The following is a 23749-nucleotide window of genomic DNA, read 5'->3' on the forward strand; positions in this document are numbered from 1 at the left end:
GTCCACCTGTGGGGGTTATGGGTGCAGGGTCACGCTCCGCACCAGTTGATCATGTTCCTGGGGCATCAGGTCGACAGAGGGATGCAGTCCTGCAGCCACAGACAGTGCCAGCCCAGCAAGGACCACGTCTCCTTGGGCCCAGCAGATGTAGTGTCCGGCAACACGGTGGCCATGTGCCACCGGGTAAGACTGGGTGGGAGAATGCCATGTATGCCATTGCAAAGCAACAGGGGGAGCTATTGAGTTGATGGCTCAGGGCATGGAACGTGTGGCCAATTCCATTCCCCCCTGATAGGCAGGTGGAGCTCCAGCAGCAGGCAACACAGTCCACATGCTGATCACTCAGGCTGGGAACAGCGGCCTCCGACAGGGCACGCCGGGCTGAAATGGTGGCTCTGCACACAGCTCTTGCTGCTGAGGCAGAGGCACACAGGGAGGCCCTGAGGGTCGATAACGAATCCCTCAGATCTACTCTGGCTGTGCTCATGATGAGCCAGAGGACGCAGACAGAACAGAGGATGGAACAGCTGGAAGACACCATCTCGGCTGAACTCCATACAAGCACGTGAGGCCTTGCAGGCAGAGATCCGTGCTACACGTGAGACCTTGCAGGAGGTAATCCGTGTTTCACGTGAGGTTCTGCATGCAGACCTCCGTGCCATATCCATGCAGGACCGGGCTTACCAGACCCGCATGCTTGCTGCCATGGAGGGGCTTGATGGGGCTAGGCATGGTCAGGCAACTGTGCCACGTCCACCTTCTGATGTACAACCAGAGGGTGACGACGACGATTTTTTTATCTCAACATTAACACATGTTGGTGTTGAGGCCCACCCTACACCACCACCCTCCTGGTTCCCCCCCACCCACCCGTGTCGTATATGGCCATTTTTCTTTTTCTTTTCTCTTATTGTTTGTCTATTGTGCATTTATGTGACAGTGTGGTGCTTTGTGGCATCCGAAAGCATCCACTGTGTGTTCCGGCTAGGCCCATACAGGCTTGTCTTGTGTATGTGTTTGTGGCTTGGGGTCCAGACACATATGCCACTCCTGCTTCCCGTTTCCATGGGCTCGCAAGGATGGCTCCGTGTGACAGCAACTTACACAGAGGCATTGGGCTTCCGTCATATCTGTGGCCAGTCTGCAGTCCATATGGGGGTTTGAACCAGAGTGTACAGGATGACAAGAAAATCTCTTTTAATTTATTCTAAAAATAATTTGTATTAATTTCAATACAAAAATCTCTATATGTTAAAAACAATTCTCATAATTAATTTACCAATTCCTAATAACCATTGACATTAATCATCAACTCACATGCAAAGTGCAACTCACACACACACTTCTCTCTCAGTCAATCATGTATTCCCATATTATCCACATTGGCAAAAAACCTTTTATCACTGTTACAATATTCGCTATGGATTTTTCAACCCTATCATGAATACAAGTGTTGTTCACTGTTCATTTTCATTTTGAGCAGTTTGTAATCGTCGACATATGTTTCGGTCTTTTATCGGGCGCTGCAAGTACAGCCCTCAAATTCTCGACCTTCTTAAGGACGTTGAAAAAAGATCTTGTTATGTCTTTGCCTTGTATAGACTGATATGGGCCACTCCACCTCCACGTATATTATAGGAGATGCAAGAGAAGATGAACTGGAATAAATCCTTCGCTAGGTCCAGACAGTGATAGCTTCACCTCGGGCCTTGAGCTCGATATAGGTCACGTTCTGCAATTGCTTGTAATTTGCATAGACTCAGTTGTCCCGACACACACAACAGGTATATCTCCTTCTTGCCTGTTCCTCCGAATCTTGCTCCACACTGGGCGCACAATCCCATGGGGTAGTATTAATTTTATGGTTTCTCCTGTGTCGTTAGTACTTAATCAATGATTATTCCTTCATCATAGGGATACATTACCCTGAATCGTGCCTCTGTCACAGTTTGTGATCACTTTTCCGCGTCTATTCCTATGGCGACTCGCAGTCTGCAGTCCTACTTGTGTATACACCCCTAGTGGGGATTCAGGATGGTTTCTCCACTGCATCTGTGCACTTCATTATGGTGAGTATTTTGTTGACTGTGCATTTAATCATGTTGCTTGTGATATTTTTTTTAACTTGGCTGTCTACATTGTTGATGCACTTCCTGCTGTAGGCGGTCCCCTGCACCCTTTAGCTGGCAAAGTCACACTGATGATGGGAGGGGGCCGTGTGGTGACAATGTCACGTTGGGACACTTGGGCTATAGTGATTGGTCACTGTCTGACATTGTCGATGTGGGGTACTCTGTACATGATATGTTCTGCTAGTCAATGGATGATCCTGTGTTGGGTTTGCTTTTGAGATGTAAGGGGATTGGTGTGGTTTTCCACACTGGGGGGTCCACAAGGGCAATGTTCACATGTGATGTGTACAGAGCACTGAGGGTCACTTCATTTACCATGCATGTATTCAGTGCATGTCCCTACTGACACACACACTTAGACAACACACACCCACACCAACAACCACCCCAACATGCCCCCACGGGCACCCAGATTGCCTTCTCAGGCATGCTGTGTCCCTGCAGCGCATGATCACTTTCAATTCCATAATCGTGTACATGCGTCACAGGGTATTTTTGTTTGATTGTACTTATTTTTTATGATGCTCAAGGGGTTTCCACAACGCAAAGCCCACTCACTGTGCTGTGTGGTGTGGTGAGCAGGGTGTTGCAGGGGACACACACGCAACACACGGTTTTTGTATTTGCTCATTTCTATTACCCGATGTGCATGCCAACAGGCCTTCAGACTTGTGTTGCTTGTACCGCTGGTGGCATGCATTTATGTCAAACTTTGTATGGGTGGGAGATTTTAGTCATTTCATCAGATTCCATGTCAGGGATAATTGTCTCCGGCCTATTTCTATTCATCACATGGCACTTCATGGCGATTGTGTCATGTGTTGTGCATTTGCTTTGCGGTTTGGCTGTTGCATGCCATGGCATGGTGTGGCGGGCGGGGGACATGGGGGTTGGTAGGATTTAGGTGACATACCAGTATTTATATGCCCTGTTTTGCTGGAGGGTGGTGGGATATGCACCTTGCATGTGTTCATTTTGGTCACACGGGATTGGTTATGTTTAAGTAGCTAGGCATGCACATAATGTAGCACGTCTGTGGACTCATTCTCAGGGTAGTAAGGTTGTGACAGTTGACTGTCCCTTTGTCATCATCGATTGTCACCTAGTATGCCAGGCCTGTGTGCACTCTGGAGGGGAAAGAGTTTAGCTGAAAGATTTTGCCACAACCTGGGTACGGGCTGCCTCGCCACATGCCCTTTCGCCTCCCATGCGCAGCACCTGTGCGTGTGGTTGGGGATGTGGGGGCACCACCATGTCCACCGGTGCGTTCCCGCCGTGTTGCAACATTGTGCAGGACACATGCTGCCACAATGATCCTGCACACTACTGGGGGTGCATATAGTAGCTGCCCGCCAGAGCGGTCAAGGGAGCGGAAATGTGACTTGAGCACTCCGAAATGTGCACTCCACTATGGCCCTGGTTGCAATATGGGCTGCGTTGTATCTTACCTGGTGTGGTGTGGTGGGGTTCCATATTGGCGTCATCATGTGGGTGCTCAGAGGGTAGGCACTGTCCCCTGGGGAGGTGATAATGGTTGTCATTAGTTGGGCTTGTGTATTTGTCTGTGTGTGACATGCATGCATGTGCACAGGCATTTGGCATTTGTATTCACCAATGAGCCATGTGTCGCCATGCCTCCCAACTTCCAGGTCCCGGCTCAGAGCAGACATTCTGTATATGAAACTGTCATGGGTGGACCCTGGATAGTTTGGATAGACAGAGGTAATGATTCCCTTGGCAACGGATGCAACCTGCACGTTGATGGAATGCCAGTGCTTGCGGTTGCAGTAGATGTGCTCAGTGGCCCTAGGTGGATGTAGGGCCACATGTGTGCAATCTATGGCACCGAGCACTTTGGGGAAGTGTGCCACCCTGTAAAAGTCTGGGACCACGGCCTACCTTTCTGCAGGTGTTCTGGGCATGTATATGTGCCTGCGGACTGAGGGATGCGCAGTCATGATTGCCAACACCTGGTGTAGGCAGCGTGACTGCGTGGGCTGTGAGACGCCCCCAACTATGGCATTTGTCCGCTGAAATGACCCAGTGGCCAAGAAATGCAGGATATTGAGCACCTTTTCCAAGGGGCTCAGTGCTTGGGAGCACAAGGTGGGTGATGTGAGGTCATCCTCCCACTCAGTGACCAGGTCTAGGATGATATGAGGTGGAAACCTATACCTGTCATTTCCTGCAGGCATATTTTTGGGATACATCCCTGAGACACAGATTACACGGTATTGGGACCTCATTATTACAATGGACTTTTTGACACAGACAGGCCAATGTGCCACTTTCTAATGCACCCTAAGGTGAGAGAAAGGGCATTAAAGCCCTGAACCATCATGGTCTAGAATATTGGTAAATGAAAGAGGCACCATAAAACAACAATTTAAGCAACTGAATCCACCTAAGAAGTTTTGTGAATGACCGGCTAGGGATTCATCCCCAGAACTATTTGCCTGGAGAACGACCGACTGGTCAAAACACGTGTCGGCTGTGCATAGAATAAATCACCATTCACATATCGGACGGCTACATCTATATTTCTTGATTATGTTTTGGGACTCGAGACCTATTTTAGGGTATTGATTTCTGCAACTTGAAGTCTGTTTGCGCAGTATGACTACACACCCCAATCTTTATTGTCTATACCTGCCATAGACCTGGTCATCAGGCATCCAAAAAAGCTGGTTCTGGGCAAAAATATGCAGGGCCTGGCTATGCTTCTCCTCCTGCGGTGTCCTACGATCACTGCTGTGAGAAATGGGACATTCATCGTAGCTGTATATGCTTGTTTGTTGTTTGCCCGCACGTTTATATTGCGCGGGGCGCGTCCGCCTGCTTTCGCATTGGCAGATGTGTTTCCGCATGTGCGCGTCTTTTGGCGTCCGTGGGTTTGCCCTATTCAATTCCATGAATGCGTGTTGTTCGCGAGCGTGTGGGCGTTGCAAGGATTTTCAGCGGTACTTCCCTGTTCCGCCCACATTTTCATGCGGTGTTCCCCATTCTGCGTGTTCCTCCCCCTTTTTAGATGTGTGCGCTGGACGTTTGTTTGTTTGTTTATTTTATTTATATAGCGCTCCAGACCCGCGAGTAAAAAGGCGTTTAAGGGTAGGTTACAAGGCACAGTAATAGAAATTGCAGTAATACATTTGTAAGAATATGTACAATATATACAGTCAGAGGTAATTAGACATACAGTTGCGGCATCTATGTAAGTACAATATATACAGTATGTGGTGGGCTGAATCAAGCTCTGGTAGGTGTTTTGTTCAGTAACCATCCAATGGCAAGTTTCCTAAATAGTTGGAAGGATTTGGTCAGCTTGATGTTCAGAGGCAGAGTGTTCCAGAGTTGAGAGGCGAGGACCGTGAAGCTCGAGCCGCTTGCTCTTTTAGAGGTGAATATGGGCACAGTGAGGCATAGAGTGTTGGAGGATCTGGTGATTCTGGTGGCTGGCTTCATGGTGAATTTGCTTGTGAGGTGGGGGGCTAGGTGGTTTAAGGCTTTGTAGGTAAGGCACAGGGTTTTTAAGTCAATTTTTTGTTGAATGGAGAGTGTGCTTTCACTGTGCGTCTCTCGCACGGCGTTCGGGATATCGCAGTGATGTGTGAGGTAATCGTGGATTAGGCGCAGCTCACAGGTAAACCACGCGCAGTGCCTTCTATGAATCGTGCGCACAATTATTCCATGAATTACCCTAATTCGAAGCCGGTTTTCTTACCATTAAGAACACTCCATACGTGACCACTGCAATGGCTTACGAAACAGCACAGTGGAAAACATTCCAATGAAGCACGTTGGGTTGGGGAATAACACTAAAATAATGTATCTGCAATATTTGATCCAGTCATTGTTGCATTAACTTGAACATTTAGGGCCTAATTCACAGAGGCGCTTTATATTCACAGAAGCGCTTTATATTCACAGAGGCGCTTTATATTCACAGAGGCGCTTTATATTCACAGAAGCGCTTTATATTCACAGAGGCGCTTTATATTCACAGAGGCGCTTTATATTCACAGAGGCGCTTTATATTCACAGAGGCGCTTTATATTCACAGAGGCGCTTTATATTCACAGAGGCGCTTTATATTCACAGAGGCGCTTTATATTCACAGAGGCGCTTTATATTCACAGAGGCGCTTTATATTCACAGAAGCGCTTTATATTCACAGAAGCGCTTTATATTCACAGAGGCGCTTTATATTCACAGAAGCGCTTTATATTCACAGAAGCGCTTTATATTCACAGAGGCGCTTTATATTCACAGAAGCGCTTTATATTCACAGAAGCGCTTTATATTCACAGAGGCGCTTTATATTCACAGAAGCGCTTTATATTCACAGAGGCGCTTTATATTCACAGAGGCGCTTTATATTCACAGAGGCGCTTTATATTCACAGAAGCGCTTTATATTCACAGAGGCGCTTTATATTCACAGAAGCGCTTTATATTCACAGAGGCGCTTTATATTCACAGAGGCGCTTTATATTCACAGAAGCGCTTTATATTCACAGAAGCGCTTTATATTCACAGAGGCGCTTTATATTCACAGAAGCGCTTTATATTCACAGAAGCGCTTTATATTCACAGAGGCGCTTTATATTCACAGAGGCGCTTTATATTCACAGAGGCGCTTTATAATGGCAAAACCCCATTGGAAAACGTTCTGTGAATCAGGGTGTTAATTCACAGAAGCGCTTTATCATGGCAAAACCCCATTGGAAAATGTTCAGGGTGTTAATTATCATTGTTGTCACTTTTCACGTGGGTGTCATTTTGCACATTTGTATTTGTTTTTAGATTTATTATAAAATGTGTAGTATTTAAATGTGATTTAATTTCATATTACTGTTTTCTCCTATTATTAGTGTTTCCTTGACCTTAGTTGTTTACTGTAAAAAAGCCCAATTAGTAGGAATTGTGGATCACTTCCTAGGTATTGGGTATCCTGTAATGTATTGATATAGTAGTGAGATTTGTAGCCATTTATTTACAGCCAATAGGCCCCTTTCAGTCGCAGATGCCACGGCAAAAGGGAGGGAGGAGAGGTATTCACATCCACTAAATTACCTAGAACACATGCTTTTGAAATGCTGAATTAAGACTGCATTGCCAGATATGGGTACTTTGTTTTGTTGTAGTTGTAAAGTATTTTTTCTAAAACAATTTCTATTACATTTTTACAAACAACAAACAACCACACTCACATATCTTCATCAGCAAATCAGTATACACATTCCTCAGCTACAACTTATGCTACCACCCCCCCAACCTAGCCCATACAGCCTGTCCCTTATATATGTTGAACATGTTGCATCTCCCTCCCCCACTGCTGGCTCAGTTATTCCTTCATTGCTCTTATCAGCAAGCAATGCCACCGTTAACGCTGCTATCCATCGCTGTATATCTGTACTAGCTTCAGCTTTTTTGCTCTCGCAACGCTTTCTCCCAAGCCCCTGTTTCCGCTCTAATCCATTTATCCAGCTCCCTCCACCATCCAGTTATGTTAGGTTCTTTGGCATCTTTCCATTTCATGGCTATGCTATGCTTGGCTAGGATGTACATCAAGTCTTTGAGCTTATTCAACGGTTTATCCTTCACATTTCTACTGTAACATCCAAGCATGCACGCCTCAGGTGTCTGGATATCGAGCGCAATGCCGCCCTGGGCTACTCTTCTCCAGAACCTTTGAACTGTCGGGCATCCCCAGAACATGTGCACAAGCTCCGCATTTTCCCTTTTACATCTTGGGCGTTCGTGTCTGGCTGCAACTTTAAACGTTGCAATGATGGCGGGTGTGAGGTATGCTCTGTTCGTAATGTACAGTTGTATTCACTACAACCTGGCGTTCCTAGAAACCTTCTTATGATACAACGTTACCCTTTTCCATTCCCCCTCCTCCAGGGTCCTCCCCAATTCCTTTTCCCATCTCCCTTTGCTTTTCAATTCTGGTCGTGATGTCTGATCTAGCAATATCTCGTATATTCTACAGATAGCATACCCACCCTCCGCTACCGTGCGCAACAATCTGATGTCCTGATTACCTATAGCAGTAAGTGTTTGCCTCAGATGGTCTCTGTGAATCTGTGAGTGTCAATGCCCAGCAGTCAGTGGTTGCCTCTGATGGTCTCTGTGTGTCTGTGAGTGTCAATGTCCAGCAGTCAGTGGTTGCCTCTGATGGTCTCTGTGTGTCTGTGAGTGTCAATGTCCAGCAGTCAGTGGTTGCCACAGATGGTCTCTGTGTGTCTGTGACTGTCAATGTCCAGCAGTCAGTGGTTGCCTCTGATGGTCTGTATGTGTCTGTGAGTGTCAATTTCCAGCAGTAAGTGGTTGCCTCGGATGATCTCTGTGTGTCTGTGAGTGTCAATGTCCAGCAGTCAGTGGTTGCCTCAGATGGTCTCTGTGTGTCTGTGAGTGTCAATGTCCAGCAGTCAGCCGTTGCCTCAGATGGTCTCTGTGTGTCTGTGAGTGTCAATGTCCAGCAGTCAGCGGTTGCCTCAGATGGTCTCTGTGTGTCTGTGAGTGTCAATGTCCAGCAGTCAGTGGTTGCCTCAGATGATCTCTCTGCTTCTCTGAGTGTGAATGTTGAGCAGTCTCTGGTTGCCTCGGATGGTCTCTGTGTGTCTGTGAGTGTCAATGTCCAGCAGTCAGTGGTTGCCTCAGATGATCTCTGTGTGTCTGTGAGTGTCAATGTCCAGCAGTCAGTGGTTGCCTCAGATGGTCTCTGTGTGTCTGTGAGTGTCAATGTCCAGCAGTCAGTGGTTGCCTCGGATTGTCGCTGTGTGTCTGTGAGTGTCAATGTCCAGCAGTCAGTGGTTGCCTCGGATGGTCTCTGTTTGTCTGCGAGTGTGAATGTCCAGCAGTCAGTGGTTGCCTCAGATGGTCTCTGTGTGTCTGTGAGTGTCAAAGTCCAGCAGTCAGTGGTTGCCTCAGATGGTCTCTGTGTATCTGTGAGTGTCAATGTCCAGCAGTCAGTGGTTGCCTCTAATAATCTCTTAGTGTAAGTGAGAATCCATGTAGGGCTGTCAGTGACTGTCTCTTAGCATCTGTAAGAGTCTCGGAGTATCCATGTCCAGTTATCAGTGACTACCTGTGAGTATCAACAAGATTCTGTGTTTGAGTTTCCATCTCCATCTGTAAGTAACTATCTCTAATTTTCCGTCTGTAAGAGGCTTTCTGTGTATCCATGTCCAACTATCAGTGGCTGCCTCTGAGTGTCTGTCTATCAGAGTTTATCTGTGAGGAAGAGTTTAACTCTCAGTGGCTGTCTCAGAGTGTAGGCATGTAAGTATCCATGTCCATTTGTCATTGGCTGTCTCTATGTTTCTGTCTGCAAGAGTCTGTATGTGAGTATTGTGAGACAGGCAAGGTATCAAGGGAGACTCAAAATGCAACACAGTAAGAGTTTGAAAACCATTATTGAATAACGTGTGGGGTTGGTGTAATGCCTAGCTGGCCCTAACTCTAAGGGGATTGTTCCCTCAACTGATGTTTCTAAGGGCCGTCGATCTCTGTAAGTGCAAAACAACAATCCGTCTGTGTCACAACCTAGACTTGCCCTCACTCTCTGATGAAAATGTGTTTGGAGTCTTTTTAAAGGTAAAATGGTGGCACAAAAGAAAATGCAAACCAAGGTTGGTTTCAGGTACTCTTACCAATAGGTGCAGTTCTGCCAGTTTCAAAATGAATAGTTCAGTTAAAAAAAAAGGTTGGCCCCAGAACATTCCACGCAGAGCTCTTGTATCACATCACAAAAGTTCCAAATGTCTCTGGGTCTCTTCCCGAAGCTGCATTCCCTTCCCCAAGTCTAGGCCTCAAACGCAGAATAACATGATACAGTTTATTTTAGGCCTCTCAGGGTTGCCTTCCCCAAGCCTTAGCCAATTTAGTCTTAAACAAAAGTTCACAAGGTTCCTTCCATGGGGTAGTGTCAGAGACCTTCGAAAATACCAGGCTTTTTGCTCCACCACTGCATGACCACTCTGACCCCTCTCCTTACACTTGGTAACCTTTTCTTCTGGCACCTTTTCCCTCTGGTGCCTCTCCACTTTACCGTGCACTCCTGCACCTTCTTTTGTTTAGGCTCTGCTTCTTGCACCCTTCTCTTCCTCTATCGTGCCCCTGTCACACACTTTTCACTTTGCCTGTGCACCCTTGCACCTCTTTTCCTATTTTTGGGTTGCTCGCACCCTCTCTTGGCTTTTCGTTTCTTTACATCACACCAAGTCTTTTGGGTCACCAGCACCCTTTTCCTTCTGTTTCAGGTCGCTCGCATCCTCTCTTTCTGTCCTTCTCTTTCTTTGCGCCACTAGCGCATCTCGCTTCTTTACTTTCCTCTTACTTTCTGATCTTTGTGCTGCTTTCACCTTCCAAAACTTTACTCCCGTTGCAGTCACACACACGCTTTTGGGTTCCTCTCTCTCTCTTTTGCAATGAGACTCACCCATATAGCACAGCGCTGGCAAGCGGCTCTGTAGGATCTTCGGGTTCAGGTCGGGGTCTTACCACCTGCCACTCAGATGTCCTTGGGACCAGCCCATGACCCAGGGGAACGGGCAAGGGCCTGGACACGGCCAATTATTAACACACCGCCTTACTCCAGCTCCAAGGATACACAGCTCCCTTGCCACGCTGCAGCCCTTCAACTATGCAGGGTTTGCGTCCCGGCATCTTGTTCTGGGACTTCACAGGCCTCTTGTGCTGCAGCCTCCACGTTCCAACCAGCAGTCCCAGCTCACTCAAACTCTTTGGCAGAACCACACCTTTTGTATGGTAGGGGAGAGAAAATGTCATGATGCCTACCCCCGGACATCCAGACCAAGTCCATCAGTCCAGGGAGCAGGCATCCAGGCACCTATTGAGAACCCAGCAACACCGGCTAGGGGCTATCTGGGTTCAGTCCTGGCGCCATAGGCGCCAGGCTCATATATGGGATCAGTCCTGGTGCCATAGGCACCAGGCTAATAGGTTTAAACTTACCTCATGCAGACCATGCTGCAAAGAATCCAAGCCAACGTGAGGCCTGGAAGGAACTACTTTACTTCAGGGACTATTTTTTTACTCAGGTGTGGCTTTGGGGAACTTCTTACCTGGGACTACTTTGGAGGCTATTTAAACCACGCCCAAAGAGCAGCACACGCTTCACGTTATTCTGCATCCTGCAGCGTAACGCTCACCGTGCCTGCAAGTCCAGCATCCATTCTTCTGCCATGCCCGCTTCAAGTCCGGAGCTCCTAGAAAGAAGAGAAAGAAGAAGGAAAGGTTAGAGCAAGAACATAACCTTTATTCTTCATCTGATTCTGGATCCATCGCACCTCCAAACAAGGAAAATACTTTATTTTACACGCGTCGCATCGCCAGCTGCAGCGCCGCGCTGCACTCACCAGTCTCCACAGCATCTTTACGATCCGGCGCAGCTCCATCACTTCATCGCCGAACTCCCGGCACCTATGGGGACAAAGAAAACAACAAGGTGAGCCGAGAGAGCCAACAAAGACAATCTCTTTTACTACCATAGACTTACTTGAGTTTACCGCCGGAGATATTATTCTTCAACACGCCACGTCTTCTTACGCCGACCTGAAAGGAGAGAGAAAGCAACAGGTTAAGTACTGGCATCACTTTACCGGACAGTGTTGGGTAATACAGACTCTTACCTAAACGCTATCAGCGGCTACGAGGCAATCTTCTCTCGAACCAAGCTGCAAGACAAAGGAAGGAATCAGACAAGAGTGAATAACAGACATTTTGAACTTTTAAGAACTATATACTTACGGCTCCTCGCCACTTACCTCAGAGCTAATATTCGTCTGGAACTCTGCCAATTCCTTCTGACCAGTGAAATAACTGGTTATCTACGTGCCCCTGCAACCCACGCAGGATAGAGAGCTCATCATTCAAAACTATAAGGTGAGACTTATGAAAGGGAACATCGGAGGTGATTAGTGGGAAAACAGTGAGTGAGTGTTCACTCAAATCAACGGGTGACTAATTCCCTGTCTCCACTTTTAGGAGAATACTTCTACGGGTCAAGCAGACGAAACTAGGCGGGCCAGTCCAGTCAGTCATCTCTGCACTAGGAGTCACGTGGGTGGAGACCGCAGCTGTCCAGTTCCGTTCGACGCCTCCGGGGGAGCCAGATGAGCGTAACAGAAAAGGGGAGTCAGGTGTGCAATTAGGGTAAACTGCCTGACCTTACCTGACTCTATTAATGGGACAGCTTAATGGTTTTCTGTAGTAGGCTTCCATTTCTATCCCCATGCTGTTCCTATGGGTAATCTTCCCTGCTCCCAGTTGCCTCTTCCTCGTCCCAGTATATGTTGGAAATGGGGGGAGAGATGGAATGTGATTGGAAAGCTGAGGGAGAGGGTTTTAAGGTATAATCGGAAAAAGGGGAATACCATGTCTCGTGCTTGGGTGTTCTCCCCCCAATTCCCTGTGACCCTCCACTCAGGTGATCCTCGCTCGCTTGTCCACCCCCGCGGTCAGGATCGAAAAGCGATGACCCTTCCCTGGCCACCTGAATAGAGTATCCATACATAGCTGTCAGTGGCTGTCTCTGAGTGTGAGCATGTGAGTATCACTGCCCAGCTATCAGTGGCTGTCCCAGAGTGTCTGTGTGTGAGTATCCATGGCCAACTATCAGTGGCTGCCCCAGAGTGTCTGCATCTGAGTATCCATGTCCAGCTGTCAGTGGATGTCTCAGAGTGTCTGCATGTGAGTATCCATGACCAGCTGACAGTGGCAGTCCCAGAGTGTCTGCATGTGGGTATCCATGACCAGCTGTCAGTGGCTGCCCCAGAGTGTCTGCATGTGAGTATCCATGACCAGCTGACAGTGACAGTCCCAGAGTGTCTGCATGTGGGTATCCATGCCTAGCTGACAGTGGCAGTCCCAGAGTGTCTGCATGTGAGTATCCATGCCCAGCTGTCAGTGGCTGTCCAAGAGTGTCTGCATGTGAGTATCCCTGCCCAGCTGTCAGTGGCTGCCCCAGAGTGTCTGCATGTGAGTATCCATGACCGGCTGTCAGTGGCTGTCCCACAGTGTCTGCATGTGATTATCCATGCCCAGCTGCCAGTGGCTGCCCCAGAGTGTCTGTGTGAGTATCCATGCCCAGCTGTCAGTGGCTGCCCCAGAATGTCTGCATGTGAGTATCCATGTCCAGCTGTCAGTTGCTGTCCCAGAGTGTCTGCATGTGAGTATCCATGTCCAGCTGACAGTGGCAGTCCCAGAGTGTCTGCATGTGGGTATCCATGCCCAGCTGTCAGTGGCTGTCCCAGAGTGTCTGCATGTGAGTATCCATGACCAGCTGACAGTGGCAGTCCCAGAGTGTCTGCATGTGGGGATCCATGACCAGCTGTAAGTGGCTGCCCCAGAGTGTCTGCATGTGAGTATCCATGTCCAGCTGTCCTTTGCTGTCCCAGAGTGTCTGCATGTGAGTATCCATGTCCAGTTGACAGTGGCAGTCCCAGAGTGTCTGCATGTGGGTATCCATGCCCAGGTGTCAGTGGCTGCCCCAGAGTGTCTGCATGTGGGTATCCATGCCCAGCTGTCAGTGGCAGTCCCAGAGTGTCTGCATGTGAGTATCCCTGCCCAGCTGACAGTGGCAGTCCCAGAGTGTCTACATGTGGGTATCCATGACTAGCTGTCAGTGACTGTCACACAGTCTCTGCATGTGAGTATCAATGTCCAGCTGTCAGTTGCTGTCCCAGAGTGTCTGCATGTGAGTATCCATGTTCAGCTGCCAGTCGCTGCCCTAGGGTGTGTAAATGTGAGTGTCAGGGCCACGTGTCAGTGTCTGCAACAGAGTGTCTGCATGTGGGTATCCATTCCCAGCTGTCAATGGCAGTCCCAGAGTGTCTGCATGTGAGTATCCATGCCCAGCTGTCAGGAGCTGTCCCAGAGTGTCTGCATGTGGGTGTCCATGACCATCTGACAGTGGCAGTCCCAGAGTGTCTGCATGTGGGTATCCATGACCAGCTGACAGTGGCAGTCCCAGAGTGTCTGCATGTGAGTATCCATGCCCAGCTGTCAGTGGCTGCTCCAGAGTGTCTGCATGTGAGTTTCCATGCCCAGCTGTCAGTAGCTGTCCCAGAGTGTCTGCATGTGAGTATCCCTGCCCAGCTGTCAGTGGCTGTCCAAGAGTGTCTTCATGTGGGTATCCCTATGTAGCCGTCAGTGGCTGTCCCAGAGTGTCTGCATGTGGGTATCCCTGCTTAGCTGTCAGTGGCTGCTCCATAGTGTCTGCATGTGGGTATCCATGTGCAACTGCCAGTGGCTGCCCCAGAGTGTCTGCATCTGGGTGTCCATGCCCAGCTGTCAGTGGCTGTCCCAGAGTGCCTTCATGTGGGTATCCCTATGTAGCTGTCAGTGGCTGTCCCAGAGTGTCTGCATGTGAGTATCCCTGCCCAGCTGTCAGTGGCTGCTCCATAGTGTCTGCATGTGGGTATCCATGAACAGCTGTCAGTGGATGTCTCAGAGTGTCTGCATGACTACCACCAAACTCGGAATGAGGGACTGTGTGTTCTCTGAAATAAGCTTTGATGAAAAGTGTTAGTAACAATTTGTGATTTCTGTGGTATAAGTAAAACAGGTTATTGGTATTTATGATGATGACAGTGACATACGGTTGACAAATGGTGTCAGGAAGGGTGTTTATTTGATAAATTGCCTTGTGTAATTACACTCAGAAAAAGAGTAAATACATATAAGAATACAAAACAAGGTGTCATGGGGAGAAATACCCCGCTAGCGCATATTTGTCAACACCTCCCTTTGTATAGTGAAAGAATACAGAAATATTATGAGCAATGGCTCACCGAAAATAAAAGGAGAAGGGTCGTCCACAATATGGCCAGAGGGAGGGTCCTTTGAGAAAAGAGTGTTAGACCTTGTAGCAACCCAATTTGCTAGCCAAATACAGGGGGAAGCAATTGCAAAATAGGCGGGAAGTACTAGATTTATGGAGAATGTTTGAAGAGGAAGCCCCTAGCGGTGAGGTAAGTAAAGAGACATCAGGAGAAAAACCCATAGCCCTGGGGGTGGGAGAGGGAGCCACAGGGGATGAGCGTACAGTAAAAACAGGAGAGAATGACCTCACTAAACTTCACCCGTTAATGACAAGGCCTGCTGTGGGTTATAGTGAGCACCGGTATGTCCCGGCACCAAGCACCCCGGCAGCAGCTGTTGCCACAGCCCCGCCACCGTATGAAACAGGAGGACTATACGGACCAATTAGTGCCCTTCCAGTGAATCTAGCGCAGTTAACTGGAGATTTAGATAGACAGCTCGCTCACGCCCAAATGGAAGTAATGCGACTGAGAGCCTTGCTTGATAGGGGCCAGATGTTGCCAAGGGGAGGAGAAGTACCACCATGTGTAACAGTCGATTTGAAACCTCCGCCAAGCGTAGCGGAGGAATCTACACCATCCCCACCGCCCCCTGCACCGATACCGAAAGGGCAAGATCAAGATGGCAGTCAGGAGAGTTCCTCTTCCATTTAAATAGCAAACCTGTAAGAATAATACGACCAGAGACATCAGACAACCAAGGGGGAGAGGGACAAAGAGAAAGGGAGTCAGAGGAAGAAATAGAGGAAGTGTGGAGAGATCTAGATGAGTACAAGGATGGTGTGGCAGTGGCAGGATTCCCGTTCCCACTAGAAATGGACCCTGAGGATGGGGGAGGGCTCCCAAGGTGGCAAGGGAGGTTGAGACAAAGGGCCTCATTCCGAGTATGGCGGTAGGGGATTAATGGCACCAGTAAGGATGCCAGTGCCGTTAACCCCCTACCGCCACATTCCGAGGTCCCTTAGCGGGTCCCGCCAGGAACTGCTGGTCTGACCAGCCGTTCTTAGCGGGACCCGTTAAGGGACCAGGGAACAAATGGGGGCTTGAATGGGAATGGGGAATGGTTTTCTGAATGGGGATTTACCGGGTCCTCCAAGGTTGGAATGACCCATTAAGTCCCCATTCAGAGACACCGGACCCGGACCCGGGTTTGGAGGCAGCCATGGTGCTAATAGCACCATGGCTACCTCCAAACTCGGAATGACCCCCAAAGAGTAGGAAACATGTTGGTAAGTAAAACAAAGAAGGGAATGGTAAGTAAAAAGGGAGGTAAGGCTAAACTACAAATGCCCCTGATACATAAGGGAGCGGGACACCACACTACATACCATGGGCACAGGTGGACAAAAATAACCTGTTGAAACTTCTCCCTCCACTTTCGGGTGGGGCGGGGAAGTGGGTACATGCATTCAAGAAAAACACAGCAGTTAACCATTGGCTATAGGGGATGTAAAAAGTTTACTAGTGTTAGCCGTCAGTGATCAGGCAGACGGGTCGTCATTTAATAACATACATGCACAAGTATGAGATGCATTGCGGAGGACCTTCCCAGACACTCCAGATTTACACTTAGTAATGCAGTGCACTATGGGAGAGGAGGAGGAGCCTACGCAATTCATCCTTCGGGTGCAAGACCTGTGGAGATCAGAGACGGGCACGGCACGGGACCAATCCACTGCCTTGTTTTACTTCATAATTAAAAAAGGGCTCCTGAAGGAGGTACAGAAGGCCTTGGATAAAATAGCCATGGTCAAAGGCTGGCCCAATATTCAGAGCATAATTGTACACCATTGTAGGAGGATCAAAGAAAGAGGGAAGGAGATAGCACAGAGAAGGTTGGCAGATGAAGCAAAATTGGTTCAGAATAAATTAGTGAAGGTCGCGGCAATGTATTCAGCACAACTCACTGACAGGCAGGGGGAAGGAGAGGAGCGGTCAGGGAATACACCAGCAAGGATGGCAGCAGCGTGGTCTGCAAATGGACAGGAGCAATGGGTAGGAGAGGAGCAATATGAGGGGCCCCAATGGCAGGGCAGACCCGCAAGAGGGCGAGGTGGGTACCAGGGGCAGAGAGGAGGATTCGGGGGAATGGGAAATAGAGGATTTGGAGGGCAAGGAATCAGGGGAGGACCACAAGGGTCATGTTGGAATTGCGGGAGGTGGGGACATTTTTCTAGAGAATGCAGAATGAGACCAATGGCATATTACCAAGGTCAGCCTCCCATGGGGAATGAACAGCAGTATGGCCACACACATCCAGGAAGTCTGTTACCAATGGGTGGGGGTGGGCAGAACGAACAATGTTATAATGAACAGCAGCCAAGGGTATAGCAAATGCCATGCAGACAACAACCCCAACAGCAGGGGATGCAACAACAGGTAGCACGCCAGAAAACAATGCGAAACGCAAACACTAACATTTTCACAGCAAGCGCAAGCAGCGCGCCGGCGCCTTTTGGCGGCGTAGCTGTGGTGGGGACAATGTCTTTTCTGTCCCTGGAACAGAAACATACGCAGATTAGGACAGCCCACAGAAAGCACTTGTGTGTCCAGTCCTATTAACTACCCTACATGCAGAAGAGGAACCACAAGTGGGGGCGGAGATAGGCAACAAACAGTTCATCTTTATGGTGGACTCAGGAGCTGAAAAATCGTGCCTCATGGAAGGGCGGTTCCCGCTATCAGGAAAAAATGTGAAAACGCAGGGGTTCTCTGGGGCTATTTTAAAAGTTCCTTACACAAAAGACTTAGACATAACGATGCGAGCACCTCTACTGTTCCATGAAGACTCGCCAATAAATTTATTGGGAAGGGACCTTTTGAGCAAATTGAATATAACCATCTCCTTTACAGAACGGGGGATAGTATGCTCCACCCCAGGAGTATGTCCAGTAAGGGCCATGTTAATGATAAGCACTACGACAAATGAGATTGCAGTACAAGGGATGGCCATTGATATTGATATGTTCATTTATGGGATACGAGTGCTTGTCAAAGTAGTGCCAGAGATAACACGGAAAGAATGGAGGGTGCCATCTGATTTTGTGTTCCACCCAATTGTATACTCTGATGTTGTGCCAGGGACGATTATGTCCATTGATTTGGAAGCAGTGTAAGTGCCAAGAAAACGTATTGCAGTGATAGGACTGGACAGGCATGGATGTGAGTGGATAATAGTGCTGTGCATAGACCCAAACATAGCCTTGCGAGACCTGACTGATGAGGAATTGTTCACTGACAATGATACTGATGGGGAAATTATAATGGAAATAAGTGTACCCTGTGACATAATGATCCAGCATAGAGAAATACATAAGCCTCTCATGGCTAGCGTTAGTGCACCACCCACAATATTTGATAAAGATATGGAAAAGGTACTGCTAGAACTATTGACTGCCGGCCCACATGAAGTAGGGCTATTGCAAGAGGTCACGCCCATAAAAATAAAATTGAAACCTGGTGCAATTCCACCGAGAGCAAAACAATACCCCTTGTCAAAAGAAGCAGAGGAAGGAATAAAAGAGACTATAAATGCATTATTACTGCAGGGTATAATAGTGCCATTGAATTCACCCTGTAACACAGCAATTTACCTGATTAAAAAAGCGAGGAGTGGGGCTTGGAGGATGATACAGGACCTACACCCACTTAATGATGTCATACAGAAAGGGTTCCCATTAGTGCCTAATCCGCCATCGATCTTGTGCAGCATACCTAAAGAGGCCACCTGCTTCACGGTAGTGGATTTGAAGAACGCCTTCTTTTCAGTGCCACTTGACCCGAGCTGTCAGTATCTCACAGCATTTACATTGGGGGGCAACAGATATGAACATTGTAGATTGCCACAGGGGTACTGTGAGAGCCCCAGCATCTTCAATATGATTGTGTACGGAGATCTTGGTAATGTGGATGCAGAGAGCACGAAATTCCAATGTGTGGATGAACTCCTCATCTGCAGCAAGAGTGAGGAGCACTGCAGGGCCGACTCCATTACATTGCTAAACCTACTAGCTACGAAGGGGTACAAGGTGGACAAGGGAAAGCTCCAATACTGCCTAGCTGAAGTGTTGTACCTGGGACAGTTAATTTCGAAAGATGGGAAAAGAATAATACCCGACAGAGCAGCAGCAATACGTCACGTAATGATGCCAAAAACAGTGAAGGACATGCAAAAGTTTCTCGGCATATTGCCCTGCATGGATTTTGGACTATGCAGCATATGCATGTCCATTATTGCAAGCATTAAAAGAAGTAGTGCCCCAGTAAAATGGACTCAGGAAATGATGACACAATACTTCAAATTGAACGATCTTATCACACACGCACCTGTTCTTGCGAACCCCGGCTATGACCGGGAGTTCTACCTATTTTCACATTACAATGGAATACTGATGACAGCAGTGTCAACACAGAAAACATTGCTGGGCCACAAGCCATTGGCCGACTACAGCGGCACATTAGATTCAGTGATGCAGGGCCACGTCGCATGCGAACAAGCTCTCGCAGCAGCGGCCTTTGCGATAGAATAAAATGTCACAATTGTAATGGGGTTCTCTGTGACTCTATATGCGGTGTACTCATTGTTTGCCATTTTAGAAAGAACAAAATCAACACTCACAACACGGAGAGCAACAGTTTACGAAATAATAATATCCAGTCCTAACGTTCACGTAGTTAGATGTAAATGTTTGAACCCCGCCACATTCATTACTAAACCCTGTACTGTAAAAGATATGCAAGAACATGACTGTGCCACGTACGAGGGGGAGGGTGATGATATCCCTAAAGCGAGCAAAAATGCACTGGAGGAAGGGGAAATATACTTCGTGGATGGGTCAGGGTCAATTGACAGTGAGACAGGAGAAAAACATGTAAGAGCAGCAGTGGTACGAATAGGAGATGAGTACGAGGTTATAGTACAGAAACGCCTCCCATCACACTACTCAGCACAAGCAGCAGAATTGATTGCGCTAATTGAAGCACTACATACAGCAAAGGGGTGTGCAGTGAAAATATATTCTGACTCGGCATATGTGACAATGACAGTACATTCAGGGTTGTCATGATGGCAAAGAAGAGGGTTCAGGAGGGCAGATGGATTACCAGTACCGCATGCAGCACTATTGAATGACTTAATAGAAGCGCTAGTGGAACCGTCAGTGGTAGCATTGGTAAAATGCCAGGCACACACAAATAATACAGACGCGATCTCGTTCGGGAACTCGGCAGCAGACTCTCCTGCGAAAGAAGCAGCATACTTCAATGTTCCACAGCCATTAGAGTGCATTGTGAAAACGACAAATTCAGAGGTGCAGGAAGAAGGATACAACTGCACACCCATTCTACAAATTATAGAATTGCAAAAACGTGCACCATTAGAAGAGCAGGAATTATGGGGAAAAAGAGGATGCAAACAATCGCCAACAGATGTAATATGGCGACAAGAACTGACAGGGAAGGTATTGATGCCAGTGGAATTGTTACTCATAGCATTTCAACAGCTTCACTTTCCAATGCATGTAACAAAACAACACATCGCAGCAGAGATTCAGGAAGATTGGTTTATACCAAATTTGCAGGAACATCGATCCAAACTAATGATTGAATGCATGACATGCCAAACATACAACTCAGGGATGACTCTCAGAACATTAAGAGGAACGCTACCGCCTCCAGTAGGGCCTTTTAGAGAGCTCCACATTGACTATGCAGACATGGGGGAGAGATGTAATGGAGCAAGGTACCTCATTGTAATAGTTTGCCTATTCTCGAGGTAGGTGGAAGAGGGCCATGTCCACACCCAGATGCAAAGTGCACAGCAAAGTTTTTGGTGAGGGAGGTTTTCTCCAGGTGGGGTGTATGCGATGTAATCAGATCAGACAATGGCACACATTTTGTGAATGACATCTTCAAGGAGGTGACCGCCTTGTTAGGTGTAAAGCACAAATTATGTTCAATTTATCACCTGCAGGCTAACAGATTTGCAGAAAAGATCAACGGCCTGCTCAAAAGCAAATTATCAAAATTGTGTAACACACTTAAAAAAACACGGTATATTGCTTGCCCCTAGCACTGTTCCAACTCAGAACGCAACCAAGTAAGGACCACCATTTGAGCCCGCACGAAATAGTGACGGGATGGTGCATTCACACGGTACTCTCACCAGTAAGAAGAGCATCAGACACACACAGAGCTGCCACAGTGCTTGGGGATACATTTAAGGAATATCTCACCAGGTGACAGGTGCAGTGCGAAGTATAGCAAGACAAAGAGCACCTCCATTCACACAGAATAGTGAAACAGACATAACAACACCAGCGCAAGACAGCCTCACAGGCCAATTAATGCCAGGAGAAAACATGTACGTGTGAAGTTTCGTGCAGAGATGGAACTCCCCACTGTTTCACGGTCCCTATGAGTTTATCTATTGCACACCCACAGCAGTGAAGGTCAAGGGGTTGAAATATTGGGTGCATCTCTCAGTTGTGAGAAGAGCACACGATAGTACAACTCCTCAAAGTGACCAACAAAAGATTGAAGGAGTTGCAAGTGGGTAAAATAGAGATGTGTAACGTGCAAACAAAATTAAGTAAAGAATTTTGAGAAATATGAAACAAAAAAATTGTGCGATAAAGAAACATGTAATGATTGAAAAGAAAATATGAATAGAAGAATGAAAAGTTTTTTGCAATGTACTTAACAATTTTATATCGCCCCTTCAGGTGGAACTATGACGGAAAGGAAGGCCCTCACTAACGACGATTCAAATGTAGATAGTGATAGAGTAGATCATACAATAAATAAGTGGTACAATTACGAATGTGGATTAGCATTTGCAGCAATAGCATTTTCTGTGATGTTATTTTTTGCTGCCTTGTACTGGACATTTACTTTCATAATTGGAGATAGGAAAGAGGCGGGAGTGGGGTAAACCAAATACAGGAAGGCTCAAGCCTCATATGGGCTGGAGTCACGACAGTTTGGAAACGTAATGGCTCTGTGCATGATAATCTCACAACATTGCATAAAAATCGAACTGTCAAAACCCCTGTTCTTTCACTTGCTGCTATGGATTTTGATGAAGATAATGAGCCTAACCAGTATGATGTTGATTATTCCTGGTTCGGTGAGCCTGACCTGACATATATGAATGCACATACAACCACAGAACCTACCTCACAAGGCACTGTAATGCACTTTAACCCTGATACCCCAATTACCCAAGACCCTCCAGTACCACAGTCTTGGCAAGCTGCTAGTGAACTCAGCGATGTAACATAGGCAGATGTCTTTCCCATAAAGTACAGGAGAGTGAAAATAATAGATAATAGTGAAGGGGGAGGAGGAGACGGAAAAGGGGGTGGGAGGGAAAAGATATGATGTATACCATGGCCTGGGATTAGATGAAATTGAAGACCCCCACCACCCAGATCAATCAAACAAATGGTACCCAGACATGAGTGCAACAGCCAAACAAGCCACGAATGAGAGCTGCTATGTCTGCTCTATCATACTGCATGCCTCAGACACACCTAAAATACTTATACCTCAAGAAGTGCCCTTGTCAGATGCCCGATGTTCAGTTAATCTCGTATTGTGTAGGATTTCGGAGCACCTTCCAGCCACACACAGTCACAATAGAAATGCTGCAGAATGAAAAAACATGCACAAGTAAGCCACAAGGAGTGATCTGCATCAAGGAACCATTTTTTGTTATCAGGGGGACACGGTTCACAGAAAACAAATGGCATGATGAAACGATCACGTGCAAAGCAGAGGCATTGCGAGGACTTACTGAGGAGAACTTTCAATGGGTCAAAGAAACATGCACTCCTGTCTGGTCCCAACACATTGCAAAGCTCACATGGGTCACAGCTCTCGATAAACCCATCAAAACGCAGAAAGAAAATGAACACAAACTTTGTTTCCATGGCGAGGGAAAGGTGCAAATGGGCTCGAACAGAAAATGCAACAAAACAATTATCATTCCAGACATGAAAAAGGGCACAGCAGCACTCATGGACATGTATTGGGTATGTGGCAAACAAGCATACCTGCATCTCCCACCATCATGGAGCCCTGGCCACACTGCAATCAGCGCTAATGATGATTCCAGAAAGCCATATCCAAGGGGGGAGAAATTCGGCTGACATATCGGCAGCACCCCAGCCAGCAGCAACAGAGCCTGCCACATACGACATCCTGTCTGAAAACGAACTACAAGACAGGGTGTCTCGCAAACGACGGTCATCCAACTACATCTCCAGCAAGTCATCAGAACTCCTGAGATGCCAGACAAATATTAACTGTTCAACTCTGCTGAAACTTTCTTCGCTTCTCTCCTAGTGCCAGGACTTCAAGCACAGACAAACGCCAAATGGCTGCAGATCGTGCACTGGGAGCTGATCCAACTGGCCCATGACACTGAAGAAGGGTTCAATGTTATAAAAGTGAAATTAGCGCCCTGCGCTTAATTACAATGCAGAACCGGTACATCCTGGACCTCTGCACAGCAATGGACGGAGGTGTTTACTGAAAAATCGGGAGTGCCTGCTGCACATTCGTACCTTCTGAAGACGCAGACAATGGGACCCTCTCCCACGTCATCTCGGCTGTGCATAGTCTGGGGGAAAGAATGCGGAAGGAAGGAGGAATAGAGCCAAGCAACTGCTTTGATGACATTTTTAATTGGATACCGCCCTGTCTCAGCGTGATGATGAAAATGTTTGTCCCACTCACCGTTTTTGTGCTGCTATTTTTCTGTGTG

At 47.5% G+C, this 23749-nt stretch overlaps 1 long non-coding RNA gene across 1 annotated transcript in view; it reads right to left on the reverse strand.

The window, feature by feature from the left end:
- Positions 1 to 23749, reverse strand: part of LOC138525630 (uncharacterized) — a 111741-nt gene that overhangs the window by 18490 nt on the left and 69502 nt on the right. Inside the window, exon 2 of the long non-coding RNA XR_011283395.1 lies at positions 22530 to 22628. This is a non-coding gene — a long non-coding RNA (uncharacterized lncRNA). The remainder of the gene's footprint in view (positions 1 to 22529; positions 22629 to 23749) is intronic.

This window comes from Ambystoma mexicanum, chromosome 7p (assembly GCF_040938575.1).
Source record: "Ambystoma mexicanum isolate Mex_15411 chromosome 7p, UKY_AmexF1_1, whole genome shotgun sequence".
NCBI classification, from domain to species: domain Eukaryota; kingdom Metazoa; phylum Chordata; class Amphibia; order Caudata; family Ambystomatidae; genus Ambystoma; species Ambystoma mexicanum.